Here is a 16,981-nt window from a genome sequence, read left to right as displayed (position 1 = left end):
TTCAACTTTTGGTTGTGTTGGCTTTCACTAGTTGGAGGAAACAGTTGGGTTAGTGTGGTAGATGACGACAATGGTCCGCTCTCTACTCACTCCTCCCACTGTTCTTTTTCTTTAACTAGAGATGATGTACATTTTCATTTACATACTTTCCTTCAATATATTTATATGAACAGGGGATATCACCCTGTTTCTCAGGTTCAAAAAAAAAATCATTTGACGGAATCACACCATATTTCTTTAAAATCATGAATTTGTGGCTATTGAAGTTGTGATCCCATAAAGTGCAACTTGCCAAGATAAGCATTTTCCTTTTAAAGTTATTAAGTTGCCTATGCACAATGTAGAAAAGAAAAGAAAAGGAAAGACCTCCAAAGATCTGTATTAAAGTACTTTTAAGAATAATGTATCATTATGCTTCCAACGGCCTGAATAAATTAGGCGACATAAAAATTATCATTATAAGTTTCTTAAAATGTGATATTCATGAGTATATTTTCGAGGATAATCCTGATGGGCTGACAGAGTCAGATTAATGTTGTTGGTTGATGGCGTCTGCGGACAGCTTGGTGACGCACAAGCAAAGATGCGTCAATACGATAGTTTTAAAATATAATATGTTTTAGATTCTGGCTAACTGTAAACATCTGGGTAAGTTGTAAACCCTCGATGACTTCTAAAACCTACTAAACCTTCAATAACTATGGGCATTACAAAAAACTTTTAATAACTTTTCATGTTTTGCAGATAACAGTTTGTGACAGCGTCGGTTCACATTTTGCGTCGACGACGCTTTTGAATCCTAAACATAGACTAACGCCATCATGAAAGTTATTTGCCAAAACACAAAACCTTATTGGAAATGCAACTCTAATAGTTATTGGGGCTTGGGTGCGATTTTATAAGTTACTGAGGCTTTACTGTAAAACACTGGAAGTTCTTGGGAGCATAGTATGTTGAGGATTCGAAACAATCAAATTTAATCCTTGCCCTTCCAGACCTTGTGTTTGAGAGTAGGAAAGTAAGAAAAATAACAGCAAATAAAAGATAAAAAATTATAGGAAAGTAAACAAGAAAGAACACACCAGGTTTAACGAGGTTCGGCAATCGTGCCTACGTCCTCGGGAGCCACACTACACAATTCTTTAATTAATATTGAAAAAGATTACAATGCCCACAAATAGGATCTAATCTCTCTGAGATCTCTCTAAAGAATTCTCTCAAAACCCTCTTTTTCTGATGTCTAATCTCTTATAAGGCGTTCCATATGTATAAAAAACCTAAAACCAAAACAGATTAGGAATCCTAATAACATATTACTAAAATAGATTAAGAATCATGTTACTAAAACAGATTAGGAAACCTGCTATCCAATAATTTGTTTGATTCTAGCTTTGAGTCTACATCCCTTAGACTAACAATCTCCCACTTGGAGACCAAAGCACAATCAACGAGCTCACCCGAACTCTCCCTTATTCGCAAGCATCGTTCTACACGAAATTCTTCAATTATCATCAACCCGACGATCCCGTCGATCCTCCTGGTGTGGCTCCGCCTTTATCTCCTACACGTGAAGGCCAACTAAAGTTACGCAAAACTACAGTTTGTCAATGGACACTGCTTTCGTCAACATATCCGTAGGATTTTGACTCCCCAAAATCTTCTCTAGATGTAACTTCTCGTCCTCAATCAGCGAGCATATAAAATGGTATCGTACGTCGATGTGCTTTATTTTGGCATGATATACTAGATTCTAGGCAAGATGTATATCGTTCTGGCTATCACAATAAAGAACTCTTCTCTCTTGTTTCAAATCCAACTCTTCCAGGCACCCGTTCAATCAAATCATCTCCTTGCTTGCTTCAGTCACCACGATATACTCAGCTTCAGATGTAGACAAAGTTACAATCTTCTACAGACGTGAAACTTAACTCACTACTGTCGACGCTAAGGTATAAACATACCCCAAAAACTTTTAATAACTTTTCATGTTTTGCAGATAACAGTTTGTGACAGCGTCGGTTCACATTTTGCGTCGACGACGCTTTTGAATCCTAAACATAGACTAACGCCATCATGAAAGTTATTTGCCAAAACACAAAACCTTATTGGAAATGCAACTCTAATAGTTATTGGGGCTTGGGTGCGATTTTATAAGTTACTGAGGCTTTACTGTAAAACACTGGAAGTTCTTGGGAGCATAGTATGTTGAGGATTCGAAACAATCAAATTTAATCCTTGCCCTTCCAGACCTTGTGTTTGAGAGTAGGAAAGTAAGAAAAATAACAGCAAATAAAAGATAAAAAATTATAGGAAAGTAAACAAGAAAGAACACACCAGGTTTAACGAGGTTCGGCAATCGTGCCTACGTCCTCGGGAGCCACACTACACAATTCTTTAATTAATATTGAAAAAGATTACAATGCCCACAAATAGGATCTAATCTCTCTGAGATCTCTCTAAAGAATTCTCTCAAAACCCTCTTTTTCTGATGTCTAATCTCTTATAAGGCGTTCCATATGTATAAAAAACCTAAAACCAAAACAGATTAGGAATCCTAATAACATATTACTAAAATAGATTAAGAATCATGTTACTAAAACAGATTAGGAAACCTGCTATCCAATAATTTGTTTGATTCTAGCTTTGAGTCTACATCCCTTAGACTAACAATCTCCCACTTGGAGACCAAAGCACAATCAACGAGCTCACCCGAACTCTCCCTTATTCGCAAGCATCGTTCTACACGAAATTCTTCAATTATCATCAACCCGACGATCCCGTCGATCCTCCTGGTGTGGCTCCGCCTTTATCTCCTACACGTGAAGGCCAACTAAAGTTACGCAAAACTACAGTTTGTCAATGGACACTGCTTTCGTCAACATATCCGTAGGATTTTGACTCCCCAAAATCTTCTCTAGATGTAACTTCTCGTCCTCAATCAGCGAGCATATAAAATGGTATCGTACGTCGATGTGCTTTATTTTGGCATGATATACTAGATTCTAGGCAAGATGTATATCGTTCTGGCTATCACAATAAAGAACTCTTCTCTCTTGTTTCAAATCCAACTCTTCCAGGCACCCGTTCAATCAAATCATCTCCTTGCTTGCTTCAGTCACCACGATATACTCAGCTTCAGATGTAGACAAAGTTACAATCTTCTACAGACGTGAAACTTAACTCACTACTGTCGACGCTAAGGTATAAACATACCCCGTGGTGCTCCGCCTCGTATCATGATCACCGACGAAGTCCGTATCTACGTATCCCTGCAGTACCAAATCCTTCCTCCTAAAACATAGTGTCTTGTCTGTAGTCCCTCTCAAGTAGCGTAATATCCACTTCACGGCCTTCCAATGCTGCTTTCGTGGATTGCTTGCAAACCTGCTCACAACTCTCACTATATGGGCAATGTCCCGTCTCATGCAAACCATCGCGTACATAGGACTCATAATGGCCGAAGAATATGTCACCCTGCTCATATACTCTCTATCTGCATCTGTCTTAGGCGATGACTCTTCAGATAGCTTGAAATTGGTTCCTAGGGACGTGCTAACAACCTTAGCATTCTGTATGTTGAACATCTAAAGTACCTTCTCGATGTATTTAGCTTGACTCAACCTCAACGTCCCTTCAATTTTATCTCTACTGATTCGCATTCCTAGAATCTGTTTCGCTGCACCCAGATCTTTTATAGCAAACTCCTTTGCCAACTGCTTTTTCAAGTTGTTTATCTCCTCTAAACTCGGTCTTGCAACTAACATATCATTAACATATAATAACAACATGATAAAACTGGACTCGAACCTCTTGAAGTAGAAACAATGATCTGAATTGCATCTTCTGTAGTCATTGTTCTGCATGAAGTTGTCAAACTTTTTGTACCATTGTCTCGGAGCGTGTTTCAATTCGTACAAGCTCTTCTTGAGCTTACACACAATCTCTTCCTTTTCCTCTTCAATGAAGCTAATAGGTTGATTCATGTAGATTTCTTCATCCAAGTCATCATGAAGAAAGATAGTCTTCACATCTAACTGCTCAAGGTAGAGACCTTCTGCAGCTACTAGGCTCAACATCACTCTGATGGTTGGGAGCTTCACAACGGAGGAAAATATCTCTGTATAGTCCACCTCTCTTTCCCGCTATTGGAACCCGTTCACGACTAATCTGACCTTGTATCTCTTACTTCCATCACTCTCCTGCTTGACCCAATAGACCCATTTGTTATGCAATGCTTTCTTCTGTGCAGGTAGTTGGACTAACTCTCATGTCTCATTAGTATGTAGAGAATCCATCTCTTCTTGAATCGTATGCTCCCACTGTAGAGATTCACTCACTTACATAGCCTCCTCATAGCACTCCGGTTCTTCACTATCTGTCAAAAGCAAATAATCAAGTGATGAGAGATATCTGAGATTCGATTTGGGTACCCTAGATGACCTCCTAAGCTCCACGCCCCGGGTTGTCATTTCTGCACGTGGAGTCTCCTCTGTTCTTCGTTCAAAATTGACTTTGTCGCCCCCATTTGGAAGTTCCTCCAAATCCATATACTCGGATCCACCTGTATCCGTAGTGCTGCTCCCACTGCTTTGGCTATCATTGGAACTATCATTGTTCTTGTACATCACTTCCTCATTGAATATCACATCCCTGCTTCTGATGATATTCTTATTCTTCTCATCCCAAAGACGATATTGTAGGCATCTAAAAATACTAAAAGATATCCAAATACAACTCAAGACAAGAAGGAGATCATCCAAAAAATCAGAAGAAACAATTTTGAACTGTCTCGCACGCGAGGTAGTTTTGAACTGTCTCGCACGCGAGACAGTGTCGACTGTCTCGCACGCGAGACAGGTCTGAAGTGTTCAGAAACTACTGAAGCAAATGCATGACACATGGCCATTAACTATTAAAGAACGTGGGAGACGTTGTGGGCGAGAATCACGTCGATAACTACCAAAATAACAGAGTTTAAAATGTGGGAGAGCGGTTACAGGAGAAACTGCTGGACAGTTCAGGCTTTCCGAGATAATCATGGCTGTCTCGGCCGACACAGTCCCAACTGTCTCGTAAGCACAAATTCCCCATGACGTTTTATTTTAAGTTAAACTTTCCTATGGGTTATAAATACCCCCTAGGACCATTACTGACAAAAAAGAGGGGCACAGAGAGTAAATAGAACAGGAAGACTTGAGCTTTTGGTGAATTTGAGCAAGAGAGAGAGTCTTCACTTCTCACAAATTTCAAAAAGGCTTTTGGTAATTCCTTGAGATCTAAGCTTCAACTTGATCTTGAGAAGAGTGTTCATCTTACATTGATAAGATATTCACTGAAATTACTATTGCTTCTAAATGAAGGAAGAATCCTCAAAACCTCTATGATTCAACCAGATTCTGTGATTTGGTGGTCCACGGGTTAATGCACCTCCGGCATAGGCGAAGATCCCACAAAAGCAGAAATCGATAAACGATTTTTTTGTTATTTTCTAGAAAGTTGTAATTTTCTTATTTTTCGTTGTAATTCATTGTAAGTGATCGAAGTTTTAATGGATTCCACAATGAAAATGACTTTCGATGAAAACAAACTGGCGATCAATTGGTTCGTGACAAACTTGTTTTGTGGCTAAGATTTAATCCTTGGAGCCTAAGAAAAATCCAATGGTTCTTGTTGCTTGCTGTAGGGTATAAATAAGGTAGAGGGTGAGGAAACTGAGTGTGGAATTTTTTATAAATACTATATTTAGAGAGGATGGTTACTCTTAATTGAGAAGATATTTTAAAAAGTATAACTTTGTTGCAATTAATGAAAAAAAATTACCTCTTCATATTTTTCTTTTCTTCTCTTTATTTGATGATGAAGATGAAGATGATGATGAAGGTTTGTTTTTAAGAGGCTATAACCATCTTGCAATGTAAAATTTTTCTTTTATCTTTTATTTTTTTGTAATATTTTTTTTTTCTTATTTTAGATATTCAAGAGAATAGAACCCTCTTTTTTAGATTTATTTTAATGCATTAGAGTATATTTACTTTTATTATTATTATTTTTTATATTTTTTATTTGGTAGAGTAGATTTATATTCTTGCATAGTTTAGATTTTATTTTATGTTCTTTTCCTTTTATACATAGTTTAGATCATTTTATTTCTTTATTTTTATTTTCTAATATATGAAACTAGTTTTTGTAGGAATTCTAGAATTGTATGAAACTAGTTTGATTTTTTACAATTTGAGAATTATTCTCGTATATAAAATGATCATGTTTAAGACAATCAATTAGAGAACTAGCTGGTAGAAGAAGAATTTGATAATCTATACTTATCTTGAGTGGTTTGGTAGATTATACTTATGAATTCTAGAATTAATATCTAGTTGTTATTCTTTTCATGAATGTTAATTTTACTTGGAAGATTATTTAATAGATGATATTTTTCTTAGGTTGTTCGATAGTCTATGCTTAATAAATCTTAAGTAAAACATAATAAAAAGAGAATAGTTCATAATTTCTAAGTGAAATTGACTAGTGGATTCAATTCTAGATTCCTCGTATCTCTAATTGAATCTTTTATCTTTTACTTTCTTGATTTTCCTCTTTATTCTTGATTTTTTTATGTGCTTCTTGATTTTATTTTTCTCTATTTCTTCATATTTCTTTCTCTACTCTTAATCTATTTTTGTTTTATTTGCATAAAGTCACAACCATTCTCTTTTATCTTTCCACAACCACTTCTGTTGATGTTCGATATCACATAGCCAATGAGAGCTATTCGCTGATGGATGTAGTTCAGATCTTCACACTGATGACGAAGAGTGAGAGGATGAGAGATGGGGCTGACTCCTCCTCTGACTTTATGCCTGATTCTTAGAGCTTGGTACTAACGGATGACCTGCACACGCAAGAATCGTAAGAGGACGGTGCTTGTTTCCCCTGTGGTACCTATGATGGTCAAGTCAGCTGGTGAGCTTGGATGGGGTTTTTGGGAAAGTCCCGGAGCCATTGAGGTCCTTGTAGGGGGTAGTCTCTTTGAGTTATTAGTAAAAAAATAGATCAAGAGAGAGAAATGATCCCCGAGTTTAATGAAGGTCCCCCTTTTCTTACCCTACTTCTCTCCTTTTATAGTCAATCGCCTTTGACACACTGACCCTTGGCTCTAACTATGCACAGGAGGGTGGTTGGGAAGTGAATAGATAGGCTGCTGAGTTATCCTTTGCTTTATAGATGTCGACTTGCGACTGAAAGAGAAGTCATTCGAGCACAGGAGATGATGTCTCCACTATGTCTCGGATTTGACAGATGAGGCATGCTAGAAGATAAGATGGCTGCTTAGTCGTTCTTCCTTCTACATATGTCGGATAGTGACTGGAAGGGAGGTCATTCGAGCACAAGAGAGGATATCTTAGTAATATCTGGGAAGTGACTTGTGAGCCAGAGAAAGTTGTGTATGCATGGGATTTGTCAGAGTTGAGATCTTGATGGGATCGATCAATATTGTAGTGTTGATTGATGTATATCTGAAGGGAGCTTAGTTGCATCTTATCCCCTTAGTAGAGACGGGTCGTTTTTTGAATCGTCCTCATGACTTGCCGATCAGACAGTCGAGTGAGCCTCTGGCCGAGAAGACAGTCGAGTAGATGGTTGAGCCGACTATTTAAGGAGTTGTCTCGATTATGAGGTGTACGGACTCTTGAGGAGTCATCTTGATTATGAAGGATCGACCGATCCCGCGCTTCGTGTCGATAAAGATAACTTTTCGCTCAGTGGATCAATAGATTTGTTCTTGGCTGGGCTTTGGGCCGCTAAGCTGGCTTAGGCCATAGCTCTTTCGGGCCTATCAAGACAATTTCTCAATATTTTTGTCTTTAGATGGCGAATTACCATAACAACTTCTATCACTCTAAATTGTCAACACAGAACTTAAAAATCAAATTTTAAATATTTCCTATAATATCTTCCTTGTGGGATCGATATATTTCTATACTATAACTTGATAGTTGTCACTTATAACTTTAGTTATTATTTAAATCCCTATCAAATTTTTGGCGTTGTTGCTGGGAAAGGTGCTTATAATTAGAATTTTGCTATTTTGGTTCTTTAATTTGTGTGTTTAAATATAATGGAACAACTTTGAACGAGAAAGTTAAAGATTAGATAGAAGATTTGCTTGAAAAGATAAGCTTTCTTTCTTGTATTTTTAATTTCGCCTACTAGTTAGTTTTTTTCACATGAGAGACAATTAGGAGCTAATAAAAAAATTATCTGTTAGGTCTCATGTTTATGAGCCTACTATCTAATCTAGTTTTGATGATTAACAAAAAATTCCTAACATCATTTGTCGAGTGTTTGCATTTACTTGTTAGGAATCCTATACAAAGATCCTCAGTTGGAGATTGGGTGAACTTGCGTCTACACAATCATATCCATTGGAGGATGGAATGAATATCAGAATGAAGCTTTACATTTTAAGTCAAGTACAAGTTCAAGCTTCATCCGCAACCAAGACGAGCATATCAAAGATATCTTAGCTTGGGTATATTGATACGAGTCCCCGTGCGAGTACCTTTGATCGCAGAATTAACAAAGGTATACTTGAGAAGAAAACAATAAAGTCACACAAAACAATTCAATTAGCAAAGGAAAATACATTCTCTAAATTATGAAGAATTTAAAAGATTACAAATCTCTCTCGTTCTATCTCTCTCTCTCTCTCACAATCTCACTAGAACAAAAAACAAATTATCTATTCTCTCTAAAACCCTAATCTCTTGATTAGAATCTTCAATATGATCAAAACTGATCTTCTCTGATCAACAACTAATTTTTAAAAAACCCAAACTATCTCTATTTATAGAGTAAACAACGTGGATGACAAACTTGTAAATAACCAAGCCAAATACAATTAGGATTCGTCTCAAAACAAAGTTCCAACCGGCCCAGGAAAACCCAGAAAACCCGATCCGATCGACCGGCTCACATGTCGTGGTTGACCGGCCAGAGGATTGGTTTCAAACCCTTCAGGCAGAACCACGTCATGTCAATCGACCAATGTGTCACTATCGACCGGCCAGAGGACTCATTCCTCACCCTGTAGTATGCACGAATTCGGTCGACCGACCAGCTTGGTCTAGTCGAGCTTATTGGTCGACCGATCAGAGCCTGAGCACCAGTTCCCTGATTTTGTTGTCTTCTTATTTTTGGCTTCTTTCGCCACTACCAACGTCTTCATTCACACCTCTATTCTCAAGATACCATGAGAATCGTTTATCCTCAAGCTCCTATAAGGATCGCTAATCTCCCAAAGCAAAGAAGAAGATACACCCATATCATGGCTCTCTCCTTTAGGAACTTAAAGTCTCGTTCAAGTTAGAACTTCAACTGAGGAAACTCATGAGCTCATTCATCTTTTCTGAACCACCTGGCTTTGCTAGGAACATGGTCTTGATGTCTGATTAGAAATGACTCATTCGTCCCGCATCTCGTTGTAGTTACCTTCCGCTCCAATTTGCAACCCCTTTTCAGCGGATCCTCATAAGAACTAATGTATAGCAAGACAAACTTCTTACTTGCATTCACTAGCCTCTTCGTTCGGTTCAGCGTCACTAAGTTTGTCTCCTTTGGAAGAGATGCCGAACGAAATATGAACTTTTCACCATCTTTGGTAAATATGTACTCCTGAGCCTGCCTTTCGTAGATCGCGTATCTATCCCACAAATGAGGATTACCCAGTATAACCTTACAAACATCCAATAGAACTACGTCACGTGTGACCTCATTAATATACGACTCGTGAAGTGCAAATCTAAATGTGCATTAATCAACTACACTCAGTCCCGTCTCCTTCTGAATCAACCCTAATAGATAGGGCTTCGGATACTTGACCATCTTCAGACCCAGCTTCTGAACCAAGGGCTTAGATATCAAATTCTTCTCGCTATCCAGATTAACTATAGCATCAACCAAACTGGTCTTCACCTGCAACTTAAGAACAAAGAGCTGCTCTCTAGGATCGTCGTCCTCTTTCGTGGCCTGCTTCCACGTCATAAGGTTGAGACTGTTGTTGGGCTCTGTCATCCCTGAGACTTCTTTCGGAGCTTGAGCTATCACATATGCTTTTTTCTCCTCCTTCTTCTTCAATCCCCTTGGCTTGAGATGAGGATACTTCTCCCAGCACTGATCAGCTATATGCATTGTCTTCTCGTAATGACTACAAATCAGCCCTGCTTTTTTTGGATCACTCTTCTTCTTCTCCTCCTTAAATTGAGAACCACTAGACTCGCCTCCAACTTGTTTAGCCTCTTCTTTGGACTCGTTGCTCTTCTTTTGTTTTCCCTCAATGGCAATAGCCTTCACGCTCGCTTCTACAATGGATTCGATCGTGAATAACTTCATCTCCTTCCGGATGTAATCACTCAATCCTGCCATATACATCATAAAGACCGAGTACTCCTCCGTCGCACTATTGAGGACCATCACTTGTTTCTGAAACTTAGTCGTATATTCTTGAACGGTTTGATTAATTCTTTGACGCAAGTTGTACCACTTATACCAAACACTCTTCAAGGAATCTCACTGGGTAGAATTGCTTTTGCAATAGCACCTTGAACTTTTTCCATGACATCATCTTCTTTTCCTGCTTACAGTAGGATTTCCACCATATTAACGCATGTACTGAAAGCTTCAAAGTCACGAACATAATCTTCTCCTTGGACGAATAGCCATAAAGAGTAAAAAAATACGTCTCCATCCACCCGATCTAGTCATCAAGTCTCTTGACGTCAACACTCCCATCATAAACAGGGATCTTTATCCTGAAGTCAATCTTCAGATTCTGGTAAGGACCCTTACCCTCTTGATATGGAGTAGTCTTGACGGTCTCGACCTCCTCATCGAAATCTGAATTATCACTCTCTCCATCGGACTCTACAGGTTTCTTCTTTGACTTCGAAGAAGATTCGCCCTTTTTGTTCCCTCCATGGATAAGATCAACGAGTTGTGTGAGAGTCGACCAGGTTGTTTCGATCTGTTTCTCCAACGCATCAAGCCTTGTTAAATTGTCACTTTCTGTCATCTTTTTCTTCCTTAATTTTTAGATTTCTTCCAAGGAAATAAGAATCTCGCCTAGCTTATTGTATTGCGATCGAGTAAGGACCATACACATGATCCCCCTTTACAGGATCTGATCGTTCTGATACCAACTTAATACGAGTCATCGTACGAGTACCTTTGATCGTGGAATTTTTAAAAGGTGTAGTTGAGAAGAAAACAATAAAGTTAAACAAAACAGTTCAATTAGCAAAGGAAAATACCCTCTCTAGATTATAAAGAATTTAAACGATTGCAAATCTCTCTCTCACAATCTCACTAGAACAAAGAACAAACTCTTTATTCTCTCTAAAACTCTAATATCTTGATTAGAATCTTCAATCTGATCAAAACTGATCTTCTTTGATCAACAACTGATGTTTTGAAACCCTAAACAATCTCTATTTATAGAGTACACAAGTGGATGACAAGCTGGTAAATAACCAAGCCAAATACAATCAGGATTCGTCTCAAAACATAGTCCAAATCGGCCCAGGAAAGCTCAAAAAACCCGATCCGGTCAACCCCGCTCACATGTCGCAGTCGACTAGCCAGAGGGTTGGTTTCAAACCCTGCAGGCAAAACCATGTCCGGTCAATCAACCAGTGTGTCGCGATCGACCGGCTTGAGGACTCATTCCTCACCCTGTAGTGTGCACAAACCCGATCGACCGACCAGCTTGGTCCGGTTGACCAGCCAGAGCCTAAGCGTCAGTTCTCTAATTTTGTTCTCTTCTTGCTTTTGGCTTCTTTTGCCACCACCAACGACTTCATCCACGCCTCTATTCTCAAGATACCATGAGAGTCGTCTATCCTCAAGCTCCCTTGAGGATCGCTAAGCTTCCTAAGTGGAGAAGAAGATACACACGTATCATATATTATTTCTAGTTAAGATCTTATACTTTGTGTGTTTATGATTAAAGCTCAAATATTACACACATACAAAATTTCGGTTTATTGCTGTTGATGCTCGTAAACAAACAGTCGATGGGGGTTTCAGAGTTGTTAGATTGGCAAGAGATTGGATCGTTAAGAGGGATGGGGGGCCGCTTTCCTTCTTCGACTTTATGTCTGGTTCTTAGAGCTCGGGGCGGGCAGGTCTCCTGCACACAAAAGAATCACCGGAGTACGGGGCTTGTTTCCCCCGTGGTAACTCCGACGATCAAGTCAGCTAACGAACTTAGGTAGATTCGTGGGAGAATAAGGTATCTGCTTCATATGCGACTATATGATTTCTTTTTAGTAGTTCGAGAGTTCGAACCTCTTTTTAGGATGAATAGCGTCTCTATTTATAGAGGATGCTAAGGGCATAACAGGTATTTTAGTGAGAATGTGGCTCATGATGATAGCGAGGGGTGAGCTGGAGGCTGAGTCACCCCCTGCCTAACACGCGTTTGTTGATGAATGATGGGGGGTCACTTCGGGGACATAGGGTCTCAGCAAACGACGAGGCTTGTCAGTGGGTGACGTGGGGTCACTTCTGCAGCATAGGAACTCAGCAGCCCTCGTGGCTTGTCGACAGGTGACGTGGGGTCATTTCTGTAGCATAGGGACCCTGTAGCCGTCGTGGAGTCATATGGGAGTTTATAGTTGGTAAAATAAGGCTGAGAAATAATATTCTGAATTAGCCTTGGAGGAAGAGTCGGCTGATTGCTGAGTCACAATCTGTGGGCCGACTGCGTCCGCCCTTCGAGTTGTCCTTAGGGAACGAGGTCGGTCCGACCGAGTTTGTTCCTGGGACAGTGTGTTTGTGAGGAACAGGGGACACCCTATAACAATTGCTTTCAAGTTAAATCAAATAAATATGAAACAAAGAGTTACAATTACAAACATACATGCTAGTTTCATATTTATCATCTTTATTTAGAAAAAAATGTGTTTATGGATTAAAGACATGTTTACACTATTTTATATCTTTTCTCAATTCTATTAATCTATTAAAAAGTGTTTCAAAACTTGTTTGTTTTGATTTCATTAAAATCAAATTTTGACGATTTCGTATTGTTTAACAGTTTGCAAAACAAATGAGTTTTCACAAATGAAAAATAAAAATTGAGAATTTCTTTTTCTAATATGTTCTGTTATATTTTTATAAACATTTCCCAAAACTTTATCATTTTTGGAGTTGATTTACTATGTTAAATTGATTTTACTAACTCAAGTGTTTCACCAGTTTTTAGAATCTGGATTATTTATTTTAAAACAGTAATTTCTTATGAATGAGAAGTGATATTTCAGAAATTCTTTCTCTAACATGTTTACCTACGTGTTTAGAAACTTCCCTCAAAATTTCATTATTTTTAGAATTGATTTGTTATTTTTAATTGATTTTATAAAGTTAGCTACGTAGATTTTTAGGTTTCAGATTCTGTGAACAGTGTCGGTAAACAGTGTGGTCGGCCGAACACTGTTCTTCAGTTGACCGAATAGTAGTCTATTACAATAACGGTTAGTTTTTTTAGATTTCGGTTTTTGGTGTTTTTCTTAGGTTTTGAGCTATTGTTTTGAACACATATAAATATCCCTCAGCCCTCAACAGTTTAATATAACTAAGAAAAGTGTTAAAATAAGTTTTTGCAAGTTTGTTTAAAGTTTTCAAAAATCAAAAGTGTGTTTTAGTTTTGTGAAAAGAGTTTTACAAGAAGAGGAGATCATCTCGGTTTGAGCTTCAAGCTTCATATCTCCATCTCTCTTGTATTAGAGAAGTTTTTCTAAACTCATCTTCTAGCTATCTATTGTTTTAATTCTCATATTTATGCTAGATTGATTTGAGTTTAATTTTAATTTCATTATACTCATTATTTACACACACACCCCTTGAGCTTAAGTATTTTCACATATAGTAATTTGGGTTGTGGGTTGTATCTTTGAGAGTGAGCTTAACTTAGTTCTTATCTTGTTAGAGAACAAAACTCTTTATAATTATGCTTAATCATTGTGAGATCATATTGTAATACACAAGGACACTTAGAGAAGTGGTTGGTAAGAGATGGAGTCAATTCCAAGAGGAGTAGCGTTGGTAGTAAAGCCTAGGGAAAGGTGGTAAATCCAAGCACTTAAGAAATGTGACACATGCTAGGACAACACTTAGAGGAGTGTTGTGTATTGACAATTGTGTGAGTTGTAAAAGTTTTTAATAAACTTGGTAAACCGATTGTGTAGTTGATTGTTGAGATAGTGGAGATTCTCCTCGAGGGTGAGGAGTGGAAACGTAGGTCGAGGGTGACCGAACTCCTTGAACATTTTTTTGTGCTTGTGTTTGGCATTGACGCATTTATTATTATCTCATTATTTATTTCACCTATTGTCATATTGTTTATATCTTCCTATCCTTGCATATAATATTGTGCATATCATATTGTTTAGGATTATTTGTCAATAAGTTTTTAATTTGGCATCAATATCGGATTAGATTTGCAAATACCCTATTTACCCCACCTCGAGGGTAATTTCATTGTCGACCCTAATAAAGTCCACCCTCCATTTAAATAACTATTAACAAGATAATTAATCCAAACAAAAGCTCTTTCTCTCATATTTGTTTGTTTGTTTGTTGACACTAATTAAAAAACAAAAATATTTTCCTTTTTTCATTCTTTGTAATTGTTTTTAATTCTTAGGATTGCATTTCCTATAGTTAGTAGGAATTCACCCAAGTGATTTGAGCATATTGATTTGATATACACTTAAAAATACTCTCAAGGGTAATACCCCCTAATCAAGATAAGGTGAGGTCATTACCCTTTCCTTAGCCCACAAATCACTGATTCATCACTACACAAACTCAAGTCTTTTAAAACTAATTAGACGTTGAACCATAAGGATTCAAGCTCAATTAAGGAACAAGAATTCTTATGTGAACCAGTTTAAGTTTAATTGAATCAATTAGTGTCTAAGGCAAGGCTTAGGGGTTACGTAAAGCCCTCTGCAAGGAAAGAGATACTTAATTGGTCTTCAGTCTCCTTCTAGTACTATCCTTGCCTGGCTAACTGACTGAGTAAACTTCAATCTTTTCACTCAAGAAGTTTTTGGTTAGTAGCTAATCCAGTTGAGTCTATGCTTAACCCTAGAAATAAGAGTAATTGTTTCAAAGTGGTTGCTTTTAATTTATTTTAGTTAGGTTTTTTATCATTATTTTCTTCTTTCATTAATCTTTTAGCTTAAAAAAGGAAAAAAAACTAACTTTTATTTTATTTTATTTTTCTTTTTTAGTTAAAAAAAAGAAAAAAGATGAAAAACCCAAAATTTAGGTCTTTTACGGTTTTTATTATTCCCTTAAAAACCTAATCTTTTAGGGTTATTCTTTTATCTTTCTCTTTTTTTCTCTTCATCTTTTAGGTTTTTTAGATTTTCTTTAAAAAAGGAAAAAAAACTAATTTTTGTTTCGCTTAGAACTTTTTTAAAAAGAAATTATTTTGGCGTATGCAAATTTAGATTAAGGATAATACTAATTATTTATCTCAAAGAAGAGAATGAGTCAAACCTATGTTCTGAGAAGATTTTGGTGATGAAATTAAGATACTGGAAGAGTTTGGATCAGAACTAGTTTTCCTTGAGGTGGACACACATTTCTCTGATCTTAGTTTTGGAGAACTTTTCACTAATGAGCTCATGTTCCTCGAAAATATACAATAATTGAATTTTTATATCTCAACCATGAATCTTAGATTTAGAATTTTTTTTAAAGAAGAACTAGTTGTGTTAGGACAAACTTTCATTAATAAGGAATATAAGCTCAAATTTGAGGATTAGAAATTCAAAATACATAACACTGTTAATAACTACATTCAATTGCTGTAGAAATTATTAAAAACTATAGAGTATACAGAGTTTAAGCACATTTTTGTGTTTATCATTCTAGATTTCTTTAAAATTCATGTAGAATTTTTATCAATAAAATAAGATTTGATGTAGAACATGAGCTTTTTATGTTTAATTTTGTATTCTATATTTTAATGTTTTGTCTCATAATAACAAAAATAATTAAAAGAATTTATTCTTCTCTCATTTGAGAGTTTCTTTTTCTTAAAAAACATAAAAGAAAAATATGAGAAAAAAATCATGAAAAAAAGAAAAAATATATGAAAAAAGAAATTTTCTAAAAGATGATGATAAAAAAATTAGAATAAAAGGAAGAATAAAATTTTGACTTCATCCTCCTCAAAGGTAATTGCAGTTTTTCTCTTTTAACCGAATAAATGTAAGTGCTTTCTTTTTTATCTACTTTACTTTAAGTATCATGGATTTTGCATTTAGGACAATAGAAAGTTTATGTGTGGCGGTGAGGACTAGTAATTTTTTCCCTTTATTTTATCACTTTCCGCCTTTTTTATGTTATTTTTTCCTTTTCATAAAAATATTGTCACTTGCCAACTTAATAGATTTAATTAATAATAGATCCACTAGATAAATTTTAAATTTTCTAATTTTTAGATAGTTTTATACTCAAGCTACCTTTTCATGATAACCCTAAATAAATCTATTATGAAATAATTTTTAAAGTTGTATACTTCATTAAAGTTTTAACTTAGACACTTAACTAAAGTAATAATTTTTTTGCATACTTAGCGTAGAGTAGAAAATAATTTTTTAAGTTGTCTTGATCTAAATATTTTTCACACGCATGCGTGCGTGCGCGCGCGCACACACACACACACACACACACAAACTAACTTTGCAATAAGAAGAGTACAAAAAATGGGCACCAATAAAAATTCTCTTGAAATTTAAGGTGGTTCTATCTTATAAAATCTAAGTTGACCGAGTAATTAAGCCTAAGGAGTATTTCCATGCTTAATGACCTAAGCCCAATTGGATTAGGATTCATTAGCTCAAAACTCATTAAATGGTCACTTAGAAAGCTCAGTGAATTAGAATAAAGTTAACAAGGAATTAAAAGT

This window comes from Asparagus officinalis, chromosome 5 (genome assembly GCF_001876935.1).
Source record: "Asparagus officinalis chromosome 5, Aspof.V1, whole genome shotgun sequence".
In the NCBI taxonomy this organism is placed as follows: domain Eukaryota; kingdom Viridiplantae; phylum Streptophyta; class Magnoliopsida; order Asparagales; family Asparagaceae; genus Asparagus; species Asparagus officinalis.
Note: the sequence above shows the minus strand (reverse complement) of the source record.